The following is a 19868-nucleotide window of genomic DNA, read 5'->3' as shown; positions in this document are numbered from 1 at the left end:
TTTAAAAACTTTTAAATTAAAACTACTACTATTTTTTATTTTTTTCACACATGCTACACTATATCATACCGTAAACCATCATTATCAACACACTCCTCAACTAAAACCATTACTTATCATCTACCTTAAACCACCAAACACTAAATCCATTATTTCTCGGTCCCTTTACTCAACACCTCATCCAAGTCTAATTACCATCACACTTCAAGCTCCCTCATTAAAACCATCCAAACATTAAAAACAACTATAATTTTCTTATATATTTTTTAATTTTTACAACTTTTTATACCGTGAATAAGTTTTTATAACTTTTTTTTATTAATTTTTATATTTTTTATCATTTTAATTATTTTTATAATATTTATTTAGCATTTTCATTATTTCATAACATATTAATAATATTTTATAACATTCACTAGTTTTTATTTTTTATTTAAATCTTATGATATTTAATAATTTTCATAGATTTTCTATAATTTTTAAATTTTAATAATATTTTAATAACTTTTAGCTAAAATTTTTAGGAATAGATATCAAATTTATACATAAACTTATAGATATCAAATTTATACATAAACTTTGATTCAATGTATAACTTGATACATGGCCTTTGATTTTAATGCAATTATATATGTGAATCTTGAATTGTGGTTCATATGTATACGTGAAATTTTAACTTTGATTCAATTATATACATTTAAAGAAAATGAATACATACATTTACTTTCATATTGGATTAATATAACTATTTATGTATGTAATATATCAATATAAACTAGTGCTAATCCGATAATATTGTTAATAATTTTATGAAAATTGAATTAAAACAAAATTTCATGTATTAAAAAGCACAAAACCAAAGTTCATGTATGAAATTGCATATTAAATCAAAATTCATGTATAATTTTGATATTTACTCAAATTTTTATAATAGTTTAAATTTTTTTTTCATTTTAATTATTTTTATATAAATTTCTATAACTTTTAAGATATTTTAATATTTTAAAAAATTTATAATTTCTTGAGAACTTTTATATAATCCTTAAAAATCAATTAAACTCTCCTAAAATAATTAAAAATCAATTAACTCTCATAAAATAATAAAAAAATCTATTCATATCAAATGCCAAGTCATCAAAATTTTCATACGAGCCGCCACATCACTTACCACATTACTCACTACGTCAAAATTTAACAGTTTGTTTAGAAAATGATAATTTTAAGGACCTAATTTATTTTTATTTTTTTGAATTAAAAGTCTGGTTGATTGCAATTTTCAACAGCTTTGAAAGGAAAGTCATTATCGTCCAAAAAAAAAAATAATAATAAAACATTTAGTCATAATCAAAGCTTTTTAGCTAGCTAGCTTGCAATTTTATCCGATATTTTGAGTATATTTTTTCTTTTCCACACTAGGGTTTATTAATAATTTGACACTTTATTCTATCAGTTTTTTTAATTTGGTACTTATTTTTTTTACCCATTTTGTTATTTAAATTTTAATTCCGTCCACCGATTCAACTCCTAAAATTGACCGTGTAAAAAAGGGAAGGCCATGTGGCGACTACCAAAACGTGTGACGTGGGTTTTTCTTTTTGCCTATGTTAGCATATGAGACATATAAATGGATTAAAAACCTTAAAAGTTATGTATAAATTACAGTATTCAAAAGGGTTAAGGGCGTTCACCGTCTCTAATGTGATTTGGGTTTAAGTTATGTTAGTTACGTTTATTGTTTAGATTTTATCTGTTATTATATTCACCAAAAAAATATAAAAAGTAGAAATATTTTAAAAGTTTAAAATTAAAAAAATATAAAAATTTTCCATTAATAATATATATAAATTCTAAAAATAAAGTTTAGAAAGGTTTAGTTAATTTTAGAAAAAAAAAGTTTAACTTTTAGAAAATTTTAAAAAAATTAAAAAAAAAATATATTCTAAATAAATTTATAATAAAAAATTAAATTAAAGTTTGACTGAGGCTAATCGGGCATCTATCAAATGATGATCGGCGTTGACGGGCATGACCATTTTCAAGTCATAAGTAGATATATTCAATGATAAGTGCTCTGTGTAATTCGTTTGTCCTAATCCAATTTAGATCATATTTTTTTAAAAAATATATCTCGCTAGGATGGCCTTAATTTACTATTAAAATATATAAATATTTTATTAATTTATGAGTAGTAAAAACAGATTTTAAATATGGTCAAAAGTCAATCTTAAGCTTGAATATTTTTTTTTTAAATCGAACCATAGCTCGATTTTGTCTATGGATATATTTCTGATCTATAGACATATTTAATCTTAAGATAAGAGATTATCGGAGAATTTAAAAATTATTAGATAAATTTAGTATAGGCTATTAATTCACTTTGAGAGTGGAATAATAAATTTTTTTTTTTGGTAAAAAGAAAAACTTAATATAATCTATCTATATAGAAGCCTTTTGATCAAGGCTAACACCACTTGTTTTTACAATAGAAAATATTGCTAATACTTCTTTTGGGATCTCATAAAAAATTGTCAAATTTTGACCCGTATTAACTCCCTAGAAATGTGTTGCATGTCTCAATGCCCAACTTTCGCTAAAAGTTGATAAATTCTTGTAATGAGGGTGAAGAGTGAGTCAGACGAGGAGAAATCCCGAATAGACTTAATCACTCCAAACTATCTGCTTGATTTTATAATTTCATCTTTTGAGAAAAGATGTTTCAATAAGATAAAAGATAATCATGACTTATAAAGTTATAATCTAATTAATGATTAGTTGACGTTGAATTATTTTCCGCTCAACTTAACACCAACATAAAAATATGTAATTATATTTTTATCGAGAATCAACATAAATAATTTTAAAAAGCGTCGAATAATGTGACTTTATATATACAAAATTGATCGAAATGTCAATAATTTGTATTATAAAATTAGAGAAATATGTAGCTCCATTGATGGGACTATGAAGAAATGGAAGGTAAGGGGTAGTCGTAATAAGTAGATATAGTATGGAAGTGGTGGGTACAAGTCCAGAGAGGATGAAGGCTACTTCCATTATCATTCCAAAAGAAACTTGAGGGGGGCCTTCCCCTCACCCCTCCTTCCCATGTACTTACACATGAACTAATACTATAACTAAGGCCAAATGGGCCCTCTCTTTCTCTTTCCTTCCATCACTTCCTCTCTACTCTATTTATTACAAATACTAATTTTTATACATCATCTAAATTAAAATGGGTCTATTTGGATATACGGTAAGATTAATTATTGTAATAGTAATAAGAAAAAGAAAGAAAATAACCAGTAAGGATATTATTTAAAATATTAAATTATTTTCTATATAATATTTTATTTTTAATAAATAAATAAAAATTAATAATAATATTGTTTCAAACTATTTTTTTATTCTTTATTTTTAGTTAATTTATATTAATTATATAGTAATAAATATTTTCATTAGCTTATTAAAAAACTTGTATATTTATTTTTTATTATTTATATATGAAATAATCACTTGATGATTTGTAAAATAATTATACAAAATTTAAGGGAAGTTTTAAGGCAAAAAATGAGGAAATTATGTGCCAAAGCTCAAAAGAAACGAACAAAAATGTAGGGATATAATAGACCATGAAAGACTGGTGAGAATGAAAAGGCAGACAGGAGGATGAAAAAATTGAGGTGCTAAACACTTAGCACGCCTCACTGGAGCTTACTGATAAACTTTTCGTATATTTAAAATTTAATTTTTTTTTATTTTTTAAAATTTAAATCTAATTGTTAAACTCGTTAAAAATATTTTTATTAATTTAAATAAAAGTTGGGGTTATTGGTCAGTGAAACGTCTTTGTGGCAATGTGGTCCAATCATATTGAATGGTTTACAAAATTTTCAGCTTTCGGCTTAGTCCATAGCGATATACATACGCCAACTCTTTTCATTAGAATACATTTGTTAGAGGAAGCACTCAATCTTTCCCTCTTATGCGGTTATGCCTGCAGTAACCCCCCGAAAACGAGGTGTCCCCATTCAAAGGCGGCCTTTCATACTTTGTCAAACTTAATTTCTAATTTTTTTTATTATAAATTAGTCTAAAAATAATAGAGGAAGGAATCTTAAATATTTAGATTTGATCTTTAATTTTTTTTAAAAAAAATATAAATAAATTAAATTAAATATCATACCCAAACTGAATTCAAGTTAGTAGCCAATACTGATGTGGTCTGAAAAAAAAATAATTATAGAAGGAGAGAGAGGAGGCGGCAATGAAAGATTGCAGCAGATCCGATGTAAAAGAGCGGATCCTAGTGAGTTGCAGGCCCCAACCCCTCTCCATTCTGAAGGCTTTTCAGAGATATCAATGGTGTTGGGATTCGCCTATACTCTTATATCTTATGTACCATTCCACTACCCACTACCCACTACCCATTAGGACACCAAGGGGTTTTTTTTCTCTCTCCAATTGTTCAAAGAAATAATCCTAGTTTTTCAAAAAATATTAATTTTAATAAATCTAAAAAGAGAAGAGATTTTATGTAATAATAATATTATTTTTTTAATAATCTTACGCCACATCAATAATTTTATTTTGAATTTGATTTTTTATAGGATGAACATACTGATATAATATAAAACTATTAAAAAAGAAATATCGATGACATAACATCAATATTTCATACAATTATTTCCCATCCTAAAACAAATGTAATAGAACTTTTAGTTCCATAAATATACACATAACACTCTTCAAACTCCACGAGTTCCTTTGATCAAAGTACTATAAATGTCTCTGAATTATAAATTAGATTGTATTTTATTTTAATTATTCAAAAAATAAGTAAATTAATTTTTATATATTAAGCCACAAATTAAATTAGTCACTTTTATTATTATCTATTCTTATAGTTAAAAATTAGCATAATTAATAAAATAATTAAATTATTGCCATGTATATTTCATTCTAATATATATGAATAAACTTTAAATAGTAAAAATAAATATAATTTTTAATAAAAATTAATTTACTTATTTTATAAATAGAGGAAGTAAAACTCATAATGTGACCTAGTTTTGAGTGCATCTACTTACATGGATGTCACGACTGTGCCATTTCCTTTAATTTGCCTTGTTTTAAGTAATAAGTTTTAAAGCCGTAAAGCAGAACTTCTCTGCGTATCTTAGGCAGCTTTTTCAAAAGGTCTGTCTGATATACACAGTATTATTAGTATATAAAAGCTGCATGTCCAAACGTATCCAACATTTTTATATCTTAAAAATTTATAGTTAAAATATTTTACATTTAATATACTAATAATGTATATAAATTAAAAATAAAGGTGATTAAATTTAATTTTAAAACATTTGATAAAATGATATTTTAAATATGGACAATATATTAATATGTACCGAAATTTGAAAATTCTGAAAATGGAAACTTTGTTTGAAACCTAGATATTTTATTAGATGATGAGATAGGTATGGAGTTCTTATTTTTAAGGGTAATCTATAAAAATAGTTATTTTTATTTGCTCCAAGTTACATTTTAGTCATTTATGTTTGAAATGTTACGTTTTAGTCACTTATGTTATTATTTTGTTACGAAGTGATCACTTTACCGTTAAGTTCCGTTATCTCTCTAACGGTAATCCTACGTGGCAGTCAAACTAGATTTTAGGTACTAACTTGAATTTCTAAATGTGTGAAAATAGATTTTTAATTAAAAAAATTAATTAATTAAAAATTTTAAACCTAAACCTTAACTAAAAAAGCTATTCATCTTCTCTTTTTTATTTTTCTTCCATCTCTTCTTCTTTTTTAATGATTTTTTTTATTTGACTAGAAAAACTATTATTAAGATCAAAATAGTTGAAATTAAATTGACCACTTCATAAAAATGGATTCAATTGAGGGTTCAGGTATATCTTTTTTGCATTCCTCTATCTCTTTTATTCAATACTAAAAAAAAAGATTAAATTTTTTTATTGTTTAATGAAATCCCTAAACTAAAATTCTTGAAATTAAAAATCGGTTTCTTCTCGGCTTCAGGTCACTTTATCAATGAAATCAATGTTTAAGCTTGAAAATGTATGTTACGTTTCTCTTGTCTAATGTTTTTCTCCAGGTGGATGGCAGGGCTACGATTGAGTTAGAAATTCTTAGATTTTTTGGTAATCCACTTGAATTCCTTCAAAAATTTTAATTTAAAGTTTTATTAAACAATAAAAATCTAATCTTTTGTTTTTCAGTGTTGAATAAAAGAGATAGAGGAATGCAAAGAAGACATACCTGAACCTTCCATTGAATCCATCTTTATGAAGTCAATTTGATTTCAACTATTTTAAACTTAATAATAGTTTTTCTAGTCAAATGAAAAAAAACATTAAAAAAAAAGAGACGAAAGAAAAATAAAAAAGAGGAGATGAACAATTTTTTTAGTTAAGGTTTAGATTTAAAAATGTTAATTAATTAAAATTTTTAATTAAAAATCTATTTTCATCCCATTTAAAAATCTAAGTTAGCACCTAAAATCTATTTGGACTGCCATGTAGGATTACCGTTAGAGAGATAATGGAATTTAACAGTAGAGTGATCACTTTGTAACAAAATAATAACATAAGTGACTAAAACGTAACATTTCAAACATAAGTGACTAAAATGTAACCTTGAGCAAACAAAAGTGACTATTTTTATAGATTATCCTATTTTAAATTATTAAAAAATGTATAGAGATCAAAATTATTAATTCATTCTTACTAAACCTAGAAGTACTAAAAAGAAAAAAAAATGTATCTTGAAATTTGTTTACAACCTCCCATGCATGCACCAAAACAAATAAGGATGAAGCAAGTGTGGACATAGGAATCCTTAGTAAATGCTACGTGTTAGAATTTAGGTTATATATTGCCAACTAATTTATTGATTTTTAAAAAATATTCTAATCTGCCGTATAACACTGATCAAAACTCTCTACGACTGTTATGATATGTATGCAGACTTGGATGTGGCATTGTTGGGATTGGAGTTTGGAACAAGGAACAAACATGGCGATTTCGATGGTTAATGATGAACTGCCCGGAACTCTTCACGAGTTATATGAGGAAGGAAAATATTTTATTGAAAAATGCTTTGTTAAAGATCCAAAGAAGCAATGGACATTTGAGGGATCATCCATTTATGGTCAGTGATGATGAGTTTTTTTTTTTTTTCTTCTTAATCACATGTTAGTGGTGTTAGCTTATCACAATAATAAATAAACTTAAGTATCAAAATCGGCATCTTAAAAGTAAATATACCATATTAGAAATTTGACTCAATTACAGGGGCCTTTGTACTAATTATATATATATTGTTTTGCAGGAAATTAATAGTGTTGGCATATGCAAAGATTTAATTCTTAAAATAAATGAATGTAGAGTTAAAATTAAATGGTTACGATAAGTAAATAAAGGCAAGGCTCAAACACAATATAATGAAGTAATTAATACTTTAAACACAAATACTTCATGAGCAAATAAAATTTTCTCTAATTACAAATTATTCCAAATATTTCATACATTTATATACACGACATGAACATTTTTCTTAAATTAAATTACAATGATAAACATATATATAATATGTTGAGAAAGTTCTGAGCAGTGTTAAGGAGGAGTGCCAACTCAAAAACTTATCATGTTTAGTGTTGGTAAATTTTGGTAACAAGATTCTTGAGCTTTGATTTTTATTAATACTTTGGATAACTACAAGCTCATTTATGATATTCAAACCAATTATATTAACCTATCCAGAAGATTGGTTTGGATTGGATCAAAGAAATCAACTTCAACTTTGGTGAGATTAAATCGAATTGGGTTAAACTTGGAAGCATATATTGAATATTCAAGACTTATCCTGATCTCATTGAAGTTGTTTTATGTAACAACTCATTTTTCAGTAGTTTCAGAATCCCATTTTCGATTATCGAATTCGTAAATATTATTATTTAATATTTATGAGGTTAATATAAAGGCTAATTAAAGTTTAGTCCTTTAATTTTGTCAATTGGACAATTAATTGTGATATAATGACTAAATTATAAAAATGATAAAAATAAATCACTATAGATTTTTAATTAATCAAAGGGTCCATGGAGCAATTAGACCTTTCTTAAACCACCAAACGATGGTGGATGACAACTTTAATATTAAACTTAATTATTTTAATATTAAATTAATAGAATATTATTAAATTTATTTAATATTAAGATAATCACTCTAATATTATATTAATAAAATACTATTAAGATAAATATTAAATTTAATTTAATATTAAATATATAAAAATAATATTTTTTAGGAATAATTAATCTGAAATCAAATTATCTAGTAGAGTCTCGATAGGAGTGTGATTCTTCCACTACTCAATCGCTGAAGGACCACCCATTGGCCACCGGAATGTCGTCGTTGCCTTTGCCAGCATCGTCGTGTCCGATGGTGCAATCACAGGTGCAACTGTAGGTGCAACAACCTCACGACACCCCGAGCTAGTTCGACTGTTGCAAGTTCGGTCCAGGCTAGTGACGGCCCGATCAATCCAGTCCGGCCATCGGTGAGACTAGGCCCGGTTTCACATACCAAACCCGATTCATCCAATTATTGGGTCTCGATCTCGATTTTGGGTTTTTGAGCCCAATTTTTAATCTCATGTTCAATTTTCAAGTTCAATTACCCATTGACCCAATTGTCTAACTTGAAAATTAATTTTCAAAAATATCATTTTTATTTTAATTAATTTGGTTAATTTAATTTTACTTGATTAAAATTAATTTTCTCAAAAATCACTTAGATTTTTCAAATTAATTTTTCAAGAAAATTCTTTAATTAAATTATCTATTTGAACAATTATCACGACAGCCTAATTTAATTCCACATCTAATAAATTGACTCAATTAAATTATTTTCAAAGTCGTAGAATTTCCTTCTGATTTAAATGTTGTCCAATTGAGCTTTTGTTAAGCTAACAAATGGAGCATCAGACATATACAATTAAGCTAGGGTAATTGCAATTATGTCTAGAAGCATCGTTTCAATAATTGCAATTTACTTAATCATAGAATCTGGCCATAAGAAGTACCATGATTAAAAACTCCTTATTATATACTCTTTACGAAATCAATTCATCCAATCATGTGTGTGTTACCCTCATTTGACATCCTTGATTCTTTTGAGTTAAATTTGTTTACTCAATAAAATTCTATTTTATCTCATTGTCACCATTGTGTCTTCTTAATGATTAATATAATCATTGTCAGTAAATGACTGTGATAAATTGCTTGTGTGAGAATAAGCAACCAGTGATATCAATCCACACAATGCCAATGAGAGTAGAGGTGTGCATGGGCCGGGCTACCCGGCCAGCCCGAAGGCCCGCCCGAAAAATGGGAGAGTTCGGGTAAAAATATAGGCTCGAAATATGAGTTTTGGCAAAAAAATGAGGCCAGTTTAGAAAACGGGCCGGGCTTGGGTAAAACTTTTTTGGCCCGGGCCCGGCCCGAATTATATACTAAATATATATTTTTTATTTTTAATCATATTTACATTTTATTTTTAATTTTAATATAATCACTTTTTTTATATTTTCAATTTGTATATTGTTTTAAGAATTGTTTTAATATAATTTTTTATTTGTTTCTTATTTTAATATTTGTTTTAAACGTATTTGATGATTTATTATATTTTAAAATTTTTTATTTAATGAAATAATTTTAAAAAAATTAATATGGACTGGGCCAGGCCGGGCATAATAATTTTATTTCGGGACGGGCTTGGACAAATTTTTAGGCCTATATTTCGGGTCGGGGTAGGCCCGGGCCTAGAAAATGGGCCTAAATTTTTGTATGGCCCGGCCCGGCCCATGCACACCTCTAAATGAGAGGATATTATAACTTTTTAATCGAACTATAAATTCCATTGTTGCTAGTAAAGTCATGTCATACACAAGTCATGTACCCAACATATTGGCTCTGAGCTTGATTATCTTTAGAGCATAAGCCTCCACTTATATCAAAACACATGTGTAACGACTCGATAGTCAAGGGTATCGTAAAGTGTATTTTCAGGTCTCCGTTTTCGAAAAACAAATTCGTAAATATTTATTAAAAATATTTACTGCGATTAGTAGTGTAGTTAATTAGGTTTTGGTTAGGTGAATTTGTTTAAATTAAGGTTAATTAGGTAGGATTAAATTGAATAAAGTGTGAAAGCTTAATAATAGAGTAGAGAAAAGTAAAGGGACTACTTAAGCAAATAAACCATAAAATTTACAATTGTATGGTAATAGTAAATTACATGTGTAACAATATTATACATATACTTGAAATAATTAAATATACTTACTTATTATTTAAGAAAATATTATTATGTTATATTATATTATATTATATTATATTATATTACAATTAAAGAATAATTAATTAATTAATTAAATCAAATTATGATAAATGTATGGTAATGGTGAAATGTATGTGTAAAAATAAAAATCATATGTATATAATATTAATACATGTATTTTTTATTGTATAAGTAAAATATATATTATATTATAATATAATAATAATAACAAAACATAAAAGAAAAAAAAAGAAAGAACAGAATTGGGGAATGAAACAGGGGAAAGAAAGAAGAAAAAGAAAGAAAGAAAAAGAATGGAGAAAATTTAGGGTTTTAAGGTTCAAACTCAAAGTGTTATTGTTGTGCTAGAGACTTCGGTTAAGAAAGGAAAAGTCAAGATTAGCGAGGAGTAGCTCGAGAATTACAGTTTGTATTTCTATAATCCGAATTTAGAAATTTTTATTTGTTGTATTTTAAATTAATGTGTATGGTAAGTAATTAAGGTGAGTGTTGTTTATTATTATCTTGATATTGAATTGAGATTATATGAATTTGTGATTGATGAAATTATTGATTGGTATTGAAATGTAAATTTTGTGACAATGGAATACTGAATATTGGTTGTGTTTGAAAAGTGAATCAGAAACCCTATTAACTGTATCAGGTTGAGTCGGATATAGTTGGCATGTCATAGGATTGGAAGAGTTCAGGGATACTTCGGCCACGAGTCGATGAGACACTGTGTGTCAAATTATTACTTCGGATAAATTCGATGAGGTACTGGGTACCAACTTGCTTCAGCATGGCCGATGAGACACTAGGTGTCAATCTATTACTTCGAATTATCCGATGAGTCACTGGGTGCCAAACTGGTGTGTTTTGGTTGGATTCGTGTATCCGTCCAAGTCCGAGTCTTGTTAATAGGGGTAAATGAATAATAAAGTATTACAATTGATATTGAAATGAAATGATATGAGAAATGGAAGTGATATAGTAAATTGAAAATAGAATGTGAAATATATTGACAATATTTGGAATATATGAGTTATGTACTCATGAATTAAGTATGGTATGAAATGATATATTCATGAATTGAATATTGCATGATTGATGCCATTGTACAAATAAATATGGTTGATATGTGAATAATCATTTATATATCAATTGTGTGAATTAGGATATTGTTTAAAAAATAAAAAAAATGATACTTATGATATGACACTAGACATTAATATGTCCTTATAAATTTAATTGTGCCTATTATTATATTATATATATTTTTAAATATTAGGATTATAGAAATACCACTGAGTTTTACTCAGCGTATGGTTTGTTTCCATGCGCAGATTAGGTACAGTGATTTTAAAGAGTTGCAATCAAGGTTGTGAGCATTCATCTCATCACATCTCCAAGTGCCAAGAGGGTATGTTTCAATATTTTGAATAGAATGGCATATACTTTGGAAGATCAAGTATGTTCCAAGTAGTAGGGACTAAAATGTAAATTATAAAAATTTATTATTATTATTTTTAATGTTCAAATATATTAGTGATTAGCCAAAATCATTTTGGCACCAAATGTAATATTCCTATATCAGGTTTCTTAGGTCGAATCGGGTATAGGGGTGTTACAACATGAGTTATATAAGCATAGTCAATAACTAACTCAGGATTTAAATAAATTACACCATGAATGTCACAAGTGAATTAATTTACAAACATATTTAGAATTAATTCATCCAATCCAATGTATCATTTTCCAATGAATACATTTATATCTCTACCAGTGGAGTTCACTGCTCTGATAACCAAGGCTTGCCATCTCCCAAATTGGAATTGTAGATGACATAAATAATCCTTCTCCGTATTTGAATCAAATACCCACTTTGATTTTTGTTACGGGATTACAAATTCGTTTAGATTATCTACAAAAGTAAGTTATCTTTCTCATAATGTAAACATTCTTATAGTGTCACTCAAGGGCAAAGCCAGAACAAATTTTTAGAGGGGTCGAATGAAATTTTAATTTTTTATAGTCTATATCTTTATATCTTTTAAAAGATTAAATCAAATTTTTATAATTTTAGAGGGGCCAACGTGCAATTTTACCTTTACTAATTTAAAATTTTTTAAAAATATATAAGGGCCTAAATAAAAATTTTACATTTTAGGAGGGCCGGGGCCCCTATCAGCCCCCCTAAATCTGCCTCTGGTGTCACTTATCATCAGTTTGAACTTATATAACCAGTGAGCTAATATTTGTTTGTCACAATTTCTCTATGCATGCAAAACATGAAAGATAAAAATATAAGAGATATTATAGTGAAATTTGAAATTAACTTTATTTATTTATCGTTAAAATACATAGAAAACAATTACATATTTACTATAATATAAACACATCTCCCAATATCAACACCTCTACTACTTCTCCTGATTTTTAGAGAGAGAGACAGAGAGATTTATGAGAGCTAATTTGTGAATATTGCATGAATTAAATCGAGGCTTGAGCCAAGAAGAGCAATGTTCACTATTGGATCACATTACGTTTATGAATATTTCCAACGCTTTTCTTTCATGTTTTTGGCATTTGCATGAATATGGGGACAGAAAGCATGTTTGTTTTTGCATGAAAATTGAAGAATCTAAGCCATGTACCATGGGAGTAGGCGTGGGGGAGGTGACACAGTGACACTAGGGTTGATGATGGAGTTTCGAGTTTTCTTGATACCTCTAATATGGCCAAAATAGGATAAATATAAAAATAAAAAAATAAAAAGAAATTGAGAGATCGTCAAATTTAAGAAAAAAGAATCAAAGGTTTAGATTGGGGACATTAGGGTATGTGCATGAATTGGATTCGCAAGTTCCAAGCCCAACCAGCTGACGTTTGATGCCAATGTCTACAGTAATGTCCTCTATGATCATATGATCCACCCACTTGCACCCTTCGTCTGTATCCTTTCGACGACAGATTTGAATTTTTATCATCCAATTTTCTCATGTTTTCAATCAATCACCATATTTTCATTGTTGTTGTAAATACAATATATATATAGTAACTTTTTTTTTCATTTTTGTTGTATATAGGATATTAAAGAGTGTGTACAAGATTTTGATTGCTGATGTTGTCCAATTTCACCGGAAAAGCTAGCCGATGTGGTAGAGAATAGGCAGAAGTAACATATAGATTGTCATTAACCTGTTGGTTCAGGCAAGTGGGTCTCACCACAAATTATGCCCGGAACCAATCCAGGCTCCAGGCAGCAGCAGCGAGCTAGACTAGTAAATTTTTGGCACCTATGTACGTTTGGGCCAAAACTGTGATGCGGCATCTTTCAAGTATAAGCTAGTGAAGGCAACATCCGGACAATAATTTGATTTTGAAAACAGAGATGAAAAGGCCGGGGGTCATCAATCATCATCATAAACTGATTGCTCAAACACATGCAATGGATGCATTGCTTATGGCATATTTAGACAGGAGGTGATCAGTGAAGGACCCAAAGCGACGGGTCAATGGCAGAATCACCACCAAAAAAGTGGACAAAAGTAAATACAAAGTTTTCTCATTAGTCATTTCGGTGACTGCTTCACAATCATGGCCAAAACCCTACATCCCACAATTAGTGCTTGTTTTTTTTCAGTTTATAGTTCGGTCAAAATGTAGCTTGGACTTGTCGCAATTTTGATGATACTTTTGAGTCTGTTTGGAGTACATATCCTTTAACTTTGTCCGACAAACTTACCTTGTAAAGCAAGTCGCTGAAGATACAAAAATGGCGATGGCACAGATGCTTAACCTATTCTAATGGGGTTAGAGAATCAATGCAATTGAGCAAAATAGAGCATTAGATGGTGACAGGAACTTGATTTCGTCCAAAATGGCTTCCATCTTAATTTCTTTTTTAGCTTTTAGGTAGTGTTGCAAACTGTAGTTTCATATGTAATACACCATAAATATACTATTCAATGCATAAGTATATATAATTTAATACTCATTTTTATTTTTTAAAGTTCATCAAATCAATAGCTTGAAAACTTAAAAGGAGTTGAATTCCAAGTCTGAAAATGATATCACTGGGTCAAACAATCACCATTTCCAAAAATTAATAACATAGAAAAAAACCCTTCATTGACTAAATTAGTGGATAGGTACAACAAATATTTAAAGATTAAATGAAAAAATGGGCCTATTTATTTAGCACGAACGCTGTGGTGTGGTGTTGTTGGGCCGGCAGTATGGTGGGTGGGAATCTTGCACATGGAGGTTTCACCTCCACTCCAATATTTACTTGCTTAAGCTTGAATAAGATGTCGGATAACTTGATTTCGACTACAATGAGATTTTTTTTTTTTTGGAATATTTGGGTTAACCTTAAGCTAAGAAGGTGAAGTTTTCTAAAGAAAAGTTGAAGAAAATCAAGATCATAATTTTACAATTAGGATTTCATGTGAAGGAAACTTGATTACAAATAGTAAGCTATTCAGAAAAGATGATTTTACTATTTACTTTAATGGAGAATATTTTACTATTTACTTTAATGGAGAATATGACGTTATTTACTTTAATGGAGAATATTTTACTATTTACTTTAATGGAGAATATGACGTTTTTACTTATATAAGTTTAGTATTCACTTCTTTTTTTATTAATTATATGTGGTTTAGGTTCGGCTAATTTTTTAAATTTAATTTAGTTTAATCTTTTTATTTAGTTTTTCACCTGATGATATATTATCTTTGTGGAATTGGTGATGTGGAAAAATAAAAGTTCCCACATATTGAATTTTAATCGGTTGGTTTAGCATTCATTACTAGTGTTAATTCCAAGTATCATAATAATGCACAAATCGATAGCTCGGGTACTACATTGGATATTTTCAAATTACAAGTTTCACATTGGATATTTTATAAAAGTATAGGTACCAAATAATATACAAACTGATAGTTTAAGTACCACATTGAACATTTTATAAAACTATAGGTATCAAATGCGACATTATCCCTATAATCTATGTCGAAACCATTTTTAAATTTTTTTTAAAAAAGGGGGACGACTTTGAAAACAAAATATAGAGTCGCCACCAATCCTTTTTGTTTAGGTGTGATTGGATCACCTAATAACATTTTATTCCATTTAAATCAATTTTGGCCTATGTAAATATGAGAAAACGGGTTCGGGAGTCGGTTATGTATGAGGAAGGAGTAGCACCCTCACTACGCCCAAAATTGGTACCAAATTGATTAAATATTGTCCTTATGTCTAAGATTTAAAAATATTTTTGAAATGTGGTTCCTTTTAAAAACATTTGAATAACCCATGTTGGTCGTCATCTCTTGTTTCAGAAGAATACAACATCACATCCAGTACGATAGGACACGATCCTTTATACCCTCGAAAACACGATAAATTTCGACTTCCAAAAGTTTATATGTTGAAAATCACAAAAGGATACCCAATTATTTAGTCCAACGAAAAAACCGAAACCCAGCACAGTAGGGCACAATTCCTTGAATTTCTAGACATTGAACATTGCCTTATTTTAGAATTTCGAAAACATGAGTGAAATTCTAAAGTGATGTTCGATTATTTTGAACAAATAGGAAATTGCAACCCAACACGATAGGGCACGATTCTCCGAATTGCCAAACATTGAACATTGCCTTCGTTTTAAAGAATTTTTAAATCGATAATTATAAAACTAGCTTTAAACTCATTAATTTGACTTGAAATAGAATAGAATAATTAGTTTGGATTAATAAGTTTAAAATCTCAACGAGTCAATTGCAAGTGAAAGGCGAAGTTATAAACATGAGACAATATGCATGGATAGCAAACTCTATTAATGAATAAAAATAGTATAAAAATGAGTAAATAAATAAAAGAAAAATTAACATGCATAAAATAATATTAAGCTCACATCCACCCATTAACAATCAAAATTGTGAAAGCTAAAAGTATAACTAAAGAAACAAATCAAAGTAAAAGCTCTAACAAGTTTTTAAACCGAGATAAATAAAATAAGATTAAGATAGCAACACCAAGCACCAATCGAAAATATAATGTAATAACTTAAAAAGCAATAAAAATAACAAAACACACATGATATGCAAAACAATACGGACAAAACTACAAACATATAAATAATTATTAAAATAAAGATTATGAAAGAGAAAATTTGAGTCAAATAATGGGCATAAACATTTTGAAGATGATGTATCCATTTAAAGTTGATAAATGTATATACATATAAAAATAATATTTAAATGTGAGACTTTAAATCAAAACAATATGTAATAAAATATGTTCTAAAAAATGACTCATATACATAAAAATATATATAGATAAATTTAAAAGAATTTATAAAATAAATTAGCATGGGACTAAATATGCACATAGGATTAAATTAATTTTATTATAAATTATATATATAATAGACATAAAAACATATTCATATGTACAAAGTATTTTTTTAATGAAATATCTATTTAAAGATGACCATATATAAAGTAGATTTAAAAGAGAACATGTATATAAAGTAACATAGAATTAATAATATATATGCAGAACAAAAACTAAGTTAATCATGAATTCCATAGGCATAATAGTATATAAGAATATTCAAATGAAGTATTATACAAAAATATTTTAAAATAAAGATTTTATGTCGAAAACTCAAAAAAGTATACATTTACATATAAAAATAGGTATTAGGTGACTTAAAAAAAAAGAAATGAATTATACGAATCAAAACGACCCAATTAAAATGAAATTAAACCAAAAAGGATACTTGATAAATAAAATAAACTACTAAAATTAAAAGAAGGACTAAAGCGCAATGCGCGCAAATGTGCGGGGATCAAGGCGTGGATTAAATTGCATTTACGCGCTAATTAAAGAGATCAATTTTAAAAAAAAAAGAAATGCGAATAAAGCCTGATTGAATGCCAATGCGGAAGAGAAGGACCAATATTGAAAATATCCCTTCACCGCTAAATGCACGGGTCCTGAAGGTAAATGGGTCCGGCGATCGGGTTGCGTCATGAAACGACGCCGTTTTAAAATACATATAAAGACTAAAATCTGCCTTAAAAATCAATTAACAGATTATTTCATCACTGCATAAATGGGAAAAAAAGAAAGGGAGAAGAGGGAGAGAGAGAGACGATGCCCACTGCATCTCGGTCTTAGCTGATTTCGGCATTCGACGCCTCCACCTCCGCCATGGCACCAGTCCGAAACCCCCAAAACGCAGGTAAATTTTCTCCTCTTTTATATTTTACTAAAAAAATTTATCTACAAAAGCAAAAAATGAAAATAAAACCCAAAAAAGAATATGAATCGAAGAACCACCTTCAATCTTTCTGAATATTTTTTTTAAATGTATGTATGTGTTCGTATTAAAAAAAATCCCGTATTAAAAAAAATCCCACCTATACAATCAAAGTCCACATGGCTTTATAGCCGAACGAAAAAAGAAATAGGGAAAAATACAAAAATTTCGCTCGTTTTCTTTTGCTATGCTGTTTTTGTCTTCATGCAGATACGGGGGAGGACGTGGAGTCACGAGTGGCGCTGGGGCGTACGGAGGTCGTGTGTGGGAGCGTACGGAGGTTGGAGGTGGCTGCGGCACTAAGCAGAGGCTAGGGTTTCTGTCTTGTTTTTTTTTTTTGTTTTTGGGCTAGGGTTAATCTTGAGTCAGGGTAGTTGGGTTTAGAATTGGGTTGGGTTTAGTTAGTTGTTCGACTATTGAAATTTGGATTGTTTTTATTATTGGGTTTGGTGTAATGAAACATTTGGACTTTTGACTTGTTTTGGTTTCATTTATTTTTGTTGTTTTGGTTTATGACGGCCCGGGCACATTACGCTTTCTACAATCTATAAATGGCCAGTTTTTTAGATGATTAATATATAGAGAGGTAATTGAGTTTGACAACTTATACCTAAACTTTTTTTTAAAATTAACTGACTCAAACTTGAAAACCGTAAGCCCAAGTAATACTTCATTTTAGGTACTTAATGACACTGTTAGATTTTTCAATTTCACCGATAAGTTGCCGCCATGTGTCATTTTTTTCAAACCATTCATCTCCACCCATACTTTTCAGCAACTGATTTACTTTGAATTCAATCACCCAAACCCCCTTCATTTCATAAGAAATCAAAGACAAATAAGTTGAAAAAAGGGAAAGATTTCAATTTTTGAAAAATAATTTACTTCCTTAAAAAAAAGTTAATATTTTCTGGTGTTTGGATGAATTTATGTAAAATATTTTATGTTGTTTGATAGATTTCTTAAAAATATTTCATAAAAGTTATTTCCACTAAAACAAACATATATTTGATTTTTTTTAATCTTTCCATTGTTTAATTGAGTTGATTTTATATTTATAAATTTATATTTTTCATTGTTTTTTTCATATATTACAATTGGACTTGATTTTCAAATTTGAAAAGTAAAGGGATTAAATTCTTGAAAATAAAAGTACAAAGACTAAATTACAAATTTGTGAAAACTACATAGGCTTATGACATATTTTAACCTTTATATTACAAAATATTTATTCTTAGTATATTTATAATTGTAATAAATATTTATTACTAAAATATTAATATTGAATATTTTCAATAATATGTGAAGAATATTTAAAATTATTATTTTTAAAATTTATTATTAAAATAAAATTGAAATATTAAACAATTTATTAAAACAATACATTATATTAATAATTTGTTATATGATTAAATAAAATAATTAAATATATATGTTTAAGAATATTGAAAAATATAATATTTTATATTAATATTTTAAATATTTTAAAAAATAAAAATAAATTTTATTATCAATATAATATCATTAAGTTTGATTTAAGTTAATTTTTATATAAAAATAAAAATAGCTATAGAGGAGCTATTTTTCAAAAAATGACTTGTACTTTTCAAAAGAGTAAGTCATTTTACAAGAAAAAAAGACTTATTTTATGTTTACCTGTGAATTATTTTTCGTTGATCAAACTGTTTTCTGTGAAATAAATACAGAAAATATTTTCTGTAAAATATTTTACATGTAAACAAACATATTTATGGAGGTTTATTGATTTTATAGAGGAAATATGGGAAAGATGAGAAAGAAAAAGCAAATAAAAGAGAAACCATGTGGGTTTAGAGTTACAACCATTTAAATAGATTTTTTTTATTAAATTTATTTTATAACTTTAATTCAATGTATTTACTAATTTTGCAGCCAAGATACTAATTATTAATACAAAATATGACATATGGCAACCGTTTATTTGTGGAATTGAAAAAAATCTATTGCAATATTGAGTACCTCAAAAATATATAAGTCGTCAAGTTTAGTCACCTTCCACTAAAAGTTTTGTCATTGTCACTCTATTTGACCCTCAACCTGTCAGATTTATACATCAACTTGTTACGGGATTAACTTCAATATGAAGTGCTAACGAAACAGGCCGTGTCTATAAAACTTAGTAAAACG

The 19868-nt window shown here is 27.9% G+C and overlaps 1 long non-coding RNA gene across 1 annotated transcript; it reads left to right on the top strand.

Moving 5' to 3' along the window:
* The first annotated feature begins 17197 nt into the window (after positions 1-17197).
* Positions 17198-18179, top strand: LOC121210828 (uncharacterized). Its single transcript, XR_005906041.1, has 2 exons — positions 17198-17624; positions 17913-18179. It is a non-coding gene; the product is annotated as an uncharacterized lncRNA (long non-coding RNA).
* The last annotated feature ends 1689 nt before the right edge of the window (positions 18180-19868 follow it).

Source organism: Gossypium hirsutum, chromosome A12, assembly GCF_007990345.1.
Source record: "Gossypium hirsutum isolate 1008001.06 chromosome A12, Gossypium_hirsutum_v2.1, whole genome shotgun sequence".
Lineage (NCBI taxonomy): Eukaryota > Viridiplantae > Streptophyta > Magnoliopsida > Malvales > Malvaceae > Gossypium > Gossypium hirsutum.
Note: the sequence above shows the minus strand (reverse complement) of the source record. Positions and strands in the feature narration are given on the sequence as shown.